The sequence below is a fragment of the Cebidichthys violaceus genome, unplaced genomic scaffold (genome assembly GCF_023349555.1).
Source record: "Cebidichthys violaceus isolate CVI_PGR_0920_01 unplaced genomic scaffold, fCebVio1.0.p SCAF_445, whole genome shotgun sequence".
In the NCBI taxonomy this organism is placed as follows: Eukaryota; Metazoa; Chordata; class Actinopteri; order Perciformes; family Stichaeidae; genus Cebidichthys; species Cebidichthys violaceus.
The window spans coordinates 1-9,468 of record NW_027176645.1 but is presented as its reverse complement, the minus strand read 5'-3'; positions in this window follow the sequence as shown (position 1 = coordinate 9,468).

Here is a 9,468-nt window from a genome sequence, read left to right as displayed (position 1 = left end):
GCTGAACGGACTGACGAGCACACTGAGAAGGACAGCCTCATACTGAGAGCTGTCAGCGCCCAGCCAGGAGGCCCAGCCACGACATCATATACAGTAATACCAAGCAGCTGTCAAGCCTAAACCCACAAAGAGTGTGGGGACAGGAGTGTGTGTCGGAGGGGATGGAAAAAAGGGTAGAAGGAATGACAAAGCTAGACGTGAAGAGAGTGTATGAGGGTGTTGTTTTTGTAAGTTTAGATGAATGTGATTTCACATGTTGAAATATACAGTCAGACAGAGATCACAAACTTATGTCCTAAACCTACGTTCACCGAAAGAGATATACGTCATAAATAGCAGACATACAAAAAGATTTGAGGTCCAAGTACCTCATTTAGAAACATTACTTTTATCTGACTAACAACTACAAATAAATGTCTGGCCTGCTCTTCACAGTTGATGAGGAAACTCTGTCGTCTTGCATAATGACAGACATGATTTGTTTTTGAATCATGTCGACACGCGCTCACATCTGACACATTTCATCGACTCCCAAGTGTTCGTCACATGATATTAATATTGGATTGGGAGTGTTAGAAGTAGGAAGCTGGCAGACTCCTAAATCCATTACAGGACGTTGCCAAAAGCCAATCAAGAATCTTGGTAATGTTACTTATTTAATTATTTTTTTTTGCCTTAACAATTAGAACATATCATGTGCCCATACAGTCTGGATAAATAACTTTAAGAGGTACATATATTACACAAGTATTTGTATGTTCTCTCCAAGGGCACAGACCAGCATCCAACCAGAATCAAATCAGATACAATGAATGTCTTGTGATAAATTATTAAAGATTATAAAAAATGTCTCGCTGGGAGCAACATTGAGGATAACTTCATGTTTTTAGATCAAATCCAAACAACAACAGGTCATTTTATACTGCTCTCAGCCACAGAATCATGCAAAAATACCAGAAAATGAGCTGAACTTTCAGCACCCCGTCCCTGCTATCCATGTGTGGTATATGGTAATAATGTAACGGGTGAGCCTCATTGAATCTTCAGCGCACAGTGAAGACATTTTTCTAGGCTGCAGACACATAACTGCTATGCAGCTTTTTTAGTTCACTGCAACAGTTAGCGAAATCTTCAGAGAACTTTCTTGTGATTAGTGCCCAAACATGACAATACTGGGGAGAGACTATGACAGGATGTGGTGTGTGTGCAGCCCGATGTGTGTCTGTGGCTGCGTGTGTGTGTGTATGTGTGTGGGGCTGTGTCTTGGTGCGCTTGTCTCTTGCTCCCTTGTAAATTAACACTCATTGTATGTTTAATTATTCCCCTGAAGACAGACAAGCAGGAGGAGGAATGAATTATTGGCCGGTGGGTGAGACTTTAAACCAATTAGAAGAGCAGCTACGACAAAAAGACAACAGTCACACGGCGGGTGGTGGAGGAGGACACACACTCTCCACACGTTCATCTGTGTTTCACAATGCAGGACTGACAAGTGTGTGTGTGTGTGTGTGTGTGTGTGTGTGTGTGTGTGTGTGTGTGTGTGTGTGTGTGTATGTGTGTGTGTGTTTTACAATTCATAAGGGGCATGGTTCATTAACACGGTGATGAAAGCATAGCAGGTAGTACTGAGAACACATGCGCACCTCACAAAAACAACATCTACAGAGATCACTACAGTCTTTACCGGAAACATACACACATTCACAAAGTCTGCATTCTTGTTCAGTGATTAATCACTCCCCATAATCAAAGCAACAACTTTATAAACAACAAAAAAGGAAACAGAAAAAGAGGAGATAAACAGCAAAATGAGAAAAAAGGAAAAGAACAGAAGCAGAGGATTGAAAAAGGAATGTGCAAGCTTTCTCTCCTCTTTATAGTGTTCTGTCTCTTTGTAATTTTGGTCTCTCTCATGTCGGACATCAAACGACAAAGAAATTGTTTTTTTCTCTCTCTCTCTCTCTCTCTCTCTCCCAATTTTGTGTACTCTGTAATTATTAATCAGTCTTGTTGCATGGCTGCCTTCCGGGCTCAGACAGACACAAAAGGATTTGAGGAGACTAAGATGGAAAAAGACAGAAAGAGAGGAAGATGGAAAAGCGGATGCCACAGAAATAGCAAGTTTTTTAAAACTTCCAAGAGCAGAGCAGAAATGAATTGTGTGTGTATGTGTGTGTGTGTGTGTGTGTGTGTGTGTGTCTCGCTTCAGAGACGACGGAGCTCGTGTGTGCGCATGCATGTGTATGTGCCTTTGTTCGTGAGCCACAGTCACAAACTCTGTGTGTGACTGACAACTCTACTCAAGGAATGCACTATGACTAAGTTGGAGCGGCACCTATACCTCTGAGGATACACCGAAAAATTCACTGCAGCGAACTTCCAGTGTGTGACACATTGAAACATATTATTCTCTAAAGCTGAAGAGAGCAGGTGAACACATGGCACCTTCAGTGATTCCTCTGAGAATAACTGTGTGTGTGTGTGTGTGTGTGTGTGTGTGTGTGTGTGTGTGTTCCCCCTGTGTGGGTGTGGTCACTGGAGAGGTAGACAGTGTGTCACCATCAATAACAGAGCACTGACGGTGAGATGAGAGGACCGAGGGAAAAAGGAGTCAGGGAGGCCTGGCAGGGAGAAACGGAGAGGGTAAAGGAAGGAGAGGGGTGCCAGCGCCAGGGCGGCCCGGCGGCTTTAAATGGATCTCTGGTCAGAAAAGTGGAAGGAGAGGAGGCTCAAATTAAAGATGTGCCTTCTCTAAAGAGGAAGTCCTCTCATCCCTCAATCCTAAACGGCTGTTTAAAGGGGAGGACGAGAAGGAGGCGAGGAGAGAGAGAGGAGTGTTTGTGCTAGCAAGGGTGAAAGAGCTTCCGCCATCCAGCCGCCTGGCAGACAGGAGGGGTGCAGGGATGCCGGCGTTTTTCCGGACTGCCTCTAACCACACAATGCCACGTGCCGCCTGTAAAGAGACAAGGAACCTACTGTATATAAACATCCACATACACGTAGAGTACATACTAGAGTACACATTAAAGTCAATACTCTAATTGCCTATGCAAATATTCTCTTCATGCAAGTGGAGTATTTATGAATTGTACGGGCTGTGATGTGGGCGGAGCGGTGCATGGAAAAGACTGACAAACAGAGTAGAATGCACGCTTGCATGCGGATGCCTCTGGTCTCCATTATAAAAAGACGGAGAGCGAGAGTGTGTGTGTACACGTGGTGTGTGTGTGTGTGTGTGTGTGTGTGTGTGCGCAAGTGCGAGAGCCCCGCGCATCTGCTTCTGTGAGCTCATCCAAACGGAATGATAACGAATCCACAGACACATCAAAGGGGCCTGAAAAAAAAAAAGAGGGAGCACATAAAAAGAGAGAAAATGCAAAACTGAAATATTCAGCGCCCTCTGAAGAAAAAAAATAAAACAGGCTTGGTATTCATCCCCAGAGAAAGAGAAAAGAGGAGGAAGAAAAGAAAACAGATGCAGAATAAGAGACAGACCACAAATAAGTGAACACAAAAGAGAGACGGCACAAGGGCGAGAAAATATTAAAGACAGAGAGAGAATAGAAAACAGAGAATCATTGAGCTTGATGGCTGTGAAACTGCCTACAAATGTGGCCTGTTTATTAACAGGATCTCATATCAAGATAGGAAACAAAATGGCCACTTAGGTGAAAAGAAAGAGGCGTCTCTTTTGTTATCCGTCTCTCACAGAGGCATCAGGGCACACCAGTCATCTGGGTACGTGCTCTCACTACTATGCTACCAGAGTAAATCGGCATGACACAATTGCTAATTCTTAAATAACTATTGATACCAGTCCCATGGACTTACAGTAGAGCTGATAGGATTGACCAGTATGACCAGGCAACTATTTTAATAAACACCTCAGTCCTGGTTACGAATGTAAATATTTTCTGGTCTTCGCCTTGAACTCTGAGTCACTGAGATGGACATTTTAGTTTTCTACTAGTTTGAGACATATTTGGACCAAAAGATCAATCAAGTAACTAAACGTTATGTACGGCTCTACATAGCTTTATTTCAAAGAAAGGTTGAGTATCGTGCATCGTAGATCACTGGACGCTACTGAAGGGAAGGGGCTTAGCGTCGTGCGGACTGACATTTCAATTCATCTCTACAAACAGTTGTCTATGACGCTCATTTGACTAAACACCCTAAAGAGATAGAGGGATGAAGAGGGATGTGGTGCAGGCCAGGCTGACAGTTCCACTATGTGGGTGGATAAACATGTGGGTGAACTAAAAAGACATAATACATGTCTGTCTCATACTTCAAAAGTGGCTCTGGAGTTCAGTTAGTTACTTAATATTTCTAAACAACCCATTTTTTGCTAGAGGGGGAAGAGATCTTACTCATGGTTTGGAAAACGGGGTTTTCTTCCCTTCGCTGTGCATTTAGATGCTATTTGGCTTCATTAATTATGCAGACTGCAGCATAATAATGCTAAATCAACTAGGCACGAGTCCCTAAAGTAAACATACTGTATTTACATATCCCAAACATTAAACAATGGGAAATGAAGTTGGAAGCTATTTTTAATGAGACAATGAAAGCCCTAAAGACGATCTCTCCAGATTGAGTTGTTTCAGTGCATGAATTAACTGTAATAATAGTGTCAGTGCGTGTTTGTAAGTAAGCTAGTTTAATGAAAGAAAATGTCAAATCGGGTTATGCGTGACAATCAGGTAGGCATGGTGAGGCAATTTAATGTCATTACATCATGATATAGAAATGTCACAAACTCAATCAGGAGAACACATTAAGTGACGTGAGACACTGCTGATGAACAGATATGACAAATTATAGCTGAATAACTAAATGTCAGGGTCGCTATTAACTTATTTTCCAGAGTAGAAACTTATTATCTGCCTCATTACCTGTCCATTTAATTTAATATTGGCAAAGACCGGAGAACTAGTGTTGTTCCATTAGATATCACTGCAGTGATAGCAGACTGTAAGCTTAGCCCTACACCTCTATTAAAGGTGCAGTGTGCAGGATTTGGAGGGGGGGGGGGGGGGGGGGTGAATAGAGAGACTTGCACTAAAATGCACCGACGGCTGGCCTGGCTACGTAAACAAAGAACGTATCCTCAGAAAACGAATCCTATGATATCCTACTAAAAGTCACTCATTTTCCGTGTGTTTTCCTATGAAAAGCCACCAACAAGTGTCAATTTCCACCCGTTACATGCATACAGTCTTTTCCAAATGAATCCTGTCTTCAGAGGAATTAACTTAGTTAAGTTTAGGCAACAAAACTACCTAGTACGGTCAGGAGGTGCGCGAGTTACGTGACAAATAAGGGGATCAAACAGCGGTACACCGCCTGAAAGATCTGTGCTTGTTGGACTCGCCCGCTCTGTGTGAGCTTTTGCAATCTTTAATCTTCATCGTTCATGATTACGTGGATAAAAGATTTATTTTAAATTTATTTTGTGGGACATCTGTGATTTACGGCGCATTCTTTTTCGTAGATATAGCTACGATTGCTGGATGAGAACAGCCTGCAACAAAACCCAGAGAAACACAGAAAATAGTTGTTTGCCGCTACATCAATGCTCCGAATTTCAAATTCAGCACCTTTAACGATACTTGTGAGATCAGCAAGAGTATGTGAGGATGTAACCGTCCTTAAACTCTACAAACCTCGGCTATACTGGGTCCCAGTTAAAGAGCTTTTTACAGTCCTTCCCTTTTTGTCAGGTCTGTAGTATCGAACCGACGCTTAACCCATCTCCATCCTCCCCTTTCAATGCAGTTGCCATGGGAGTAAATATTGAGCCCCGGTGAAGCTTTTCCAATATTCAGGATCCATACCTCCACCTGCTCCTGCACCTCAGCACTAACTGGGGTCGCAGGCTGCACAGCCTCCGCTCGGCTACCTCTGGTCCCTCACCGGATGACCACCACCACCACCACCCCTCCACCCCTCCTGTCATGGGAGAGGAATGCTGGGAAAGATAAGACCACTTCAAAGACACACAGATGTAGGGTTTGCATGTGCACACACACACAAAATAACATGAAAGACCATAGTGGATGCATCCTACACCTTTAAGAGCAGAGGGGGCACTATCTCATGCAAGCATGTGGGCAGGCATGCACAAACACCAAGAAAGAAATAATGACACCCGGACCAACACACACTTAATTAACAACCTACCAAAAGAAACGTTTTTGTGTCTCAAGAGCTCATTACTAAATCAAACAGTCGCTTGGTGGTGGGCACCTTACAAAAAACATTTAAACAATAGTAGAACAGCAGGGATTTTTAATTAGGGACGAGCGGGATTATGACTGAAGGGAAGACTTGGTGTAAATTCTACACATCCCATCCGCGTAGTCTCTCATGAATGCCAGCACGCTTTTCCCTATCCGGCAGCCTAAAGTAGACGCTTGCCATTCCAAACTGTAAACGATCAAACTGAGCAGAAGTCGCCGCTGAGACGCAGTCAAAGAGTCGCTACCGCCCTACAGCACAGCTCTGCAGGCACACGGTTCTGATGAAGCACAGTTTGGGTGGCGAGCTGCAGGAAGTAGGACTGGAATGAGGGAGAGGGTGACAGGCTCTTCGTAAAGGGAGAGAGATACAGTAATGTAGAAATAGACCAGCTGTTCTGCCTCTCTACCTTAAACATTCAGGTGATTTTCCGATGTTTTTTTTAAATTTGTATTTGGAGGTCACTGTTGCAAACGCAGGCAAGCTGTTCCCCAGATGAGCCACCCCCCCCCTCTACCCCCTCCTCTGTGGTGCAGCATCTCTCCATCTCTATGCTAATGCCCTGTAATGATCTGAGGCACGTCGGGATGAAAGAAGAAGAGAGGAACTTGTTCTCTGCACAGCTTTGTAATGCTTTCCTGTTGTTGTTGCTATAGTAACACAGAACCTGGAACTCAAACTGACACAGCGATGCTTATTTGCATGGCAGGACAGTGTGATGGTTCTTCTTTTTGTTCTGGAAAGAAAGAGTGGGTGTACACCATGGAAAGAAAGGGGTGTGTGTGTGGATAACAGCTATATATGCTTTATATACAAACGACCATAATCAAAACTACCGACAGATTCCTCCTCAGCTGTTGAAGAAAGAACATATAAAGAACACATATAAAATGTTATTAATACGGATATATCCTTTTAACAGGAGAGTTTGTGGGATCAACACTCATCGTAACACAGCGCGCGCACACACACACACCACGCAGTGTCTGGAGGGCATGTTGAGCAGTTCAACTTGTTTAATTTCATCACCCGTCTTCACACGGACACACCCCTGCATGATGCGGTCTCGCTACGTCTTTGAAGTTCTCCTGGATCGCCTTTAAAGGCCATCAGTGTTGCCTCGACAGCAGGCAGGTAGACATCAGACTGCTTATTGTGGGTGTGTGTGTGTGTGTGTGTGTGTGTGTGTGTGTGTTTAGAGTCTGAGTACTTAATTAGCTGAGAAGCCCGATGGGCCACTTGCAGTTTCTCAGTGTTTAACACTAAGCGAGGGAATGACTGGCTCGTTACTGATACTAACAACAAGGGATAATTTATGCACAAACAAATCCGTCTGCTGTATTTAAGCTCGTCCTCTGTTGCCGAGCCGACAATGACAAACGCAAACAATAAGCAGGCACAACCATCAATGTCCCTTTGCGATCTTTCATGCTGAATACTAAATGCCACAAAACTGCAACATTAGTTTCCCCGTGTCGTTTCACACTGACAGAAACACAAAGGAACAGCAATAATAACCATGTCCTACAGCTTAATGCAACTCCTTATTCATCAAAAAGCATCCATCCTTGGTTTTAGAAGTCACTTTAAAAAGTCTTTGGCTAAGACACGAAGTGCCTTGGGCTATTTATTAGGACCTAAGGAAAAAAAACAGCCACGCTCAACCCGTTATTTTTAAACCCACTGCCTCTGGGCTGCTGTTATGTTGTGACAAAGAGTTGAAGACTTCTCAAGGGGGGGTGTGGGGGTGTGATGGCACTGTGACTGGCTTTGGCTGCGTATGGCTGGAGCTGGTGCCGAGGTTGTCGAATGGGCGTCGTGTTTAACTGTGCAGAACACATTCTAGTTTTCGGCAGGGAAACTGTAATCTGCTTGAGACGCAGTAATATGGCCCTGTATGGGAAACCCAGAGGAGTGTTCTGACTGGTTGGAGGGAGTCGGTTGACGTCTGGGGCTGTCGGCAGAGTGAGCAGCTCTGGAGAGGAGGGAGGGCTCAGCGCTAAAGGGTGGGAGGAAGAAGCCGAGGGGTAAGTAAAGGGGGAAACTAAAGAAGGACGGGAGTGATGAGAGTAAAGTCCAAAACAAAGGCCTGAAAGGCGCTAAAAAGGTCTGAGGGGAACTGCAGAGTTTGGTGATGATTGTTGGAATGTTCATCAACAAATTACACATACAAATTTTGAACCTCATACATAAGATTATCATCTCATGATGTTCTTATTCCATATTAAATCCATCACATTTTTAGTAACATGGTTGTTCGTCTATTTTTCTTCAAGACAACACAAAGTCTTATCACATGTGAAGCTCTGATTGGTGTGACTTCTCTCCACAGTTACCAGGCTCTGTACTACCGGCGCTACCCACGCTTCTAAAAGAAAAAAAAAGATCAAAGAGAGTGTGCAAAGGGGTTGGCTGTTTAAAGCCAAACTCCACCTTAATCCAGAATTCATGCAGACTGTTAGTATGATCAAAGACTCAAGTCAGAAGGCATAAACAACTCTCCAATAAAGTTTGAAGCCACAAAGTCAACGTTCAAATGTGTGATACTAATAACTGTAAAATAAATGTTCCACTAGAATTATGTATGTAGGAAATGACCAACGGGGGGGGGGGGGGGGGGGGGGGGGGGGGGGGGGGGGGGGGCAACTTCAGTACAAACAGTAATAGAGCAGAACATTTGTCCATAAACCTGTCAAATAACCTGAGGCGCTATCGCGGTGTTTTGATGATATTCATAGATCGTGATCGAGTTTGTGCAGCGTTGCGTTTGCACACGCAAACATCTTTTCCCCAAAAGTCTCCCCGACTGTAGTAAATTCTGTTATATCTGTTGCATCCAGCTTGCAATCTATGTGAAACGCACGCACGCACGCACGCACGCACGCACGCACGCACGCACACACACACACACACACACACACACACACACACACACACACACACACACACACACACACACACACACACACACACACACACACACACACACACAGGCTGACATGCTGATGGTGTGCTTTAATACCAACAGCAAAGGAGGAAGAGGACACACAGACACACAAATACACTGATCATTCTCACCAAAGTGAAAATGATATTTCGCATGAAGCGTTTTGTATTCATGAACCATAATGCTGAGTGGAGCATCCAAAATGTAATGGCCTGCGGTTTGCTTCCCATTAATAAATGCAGGATCAATGTTTAGCCACAGGAAATAATGCATTTTTT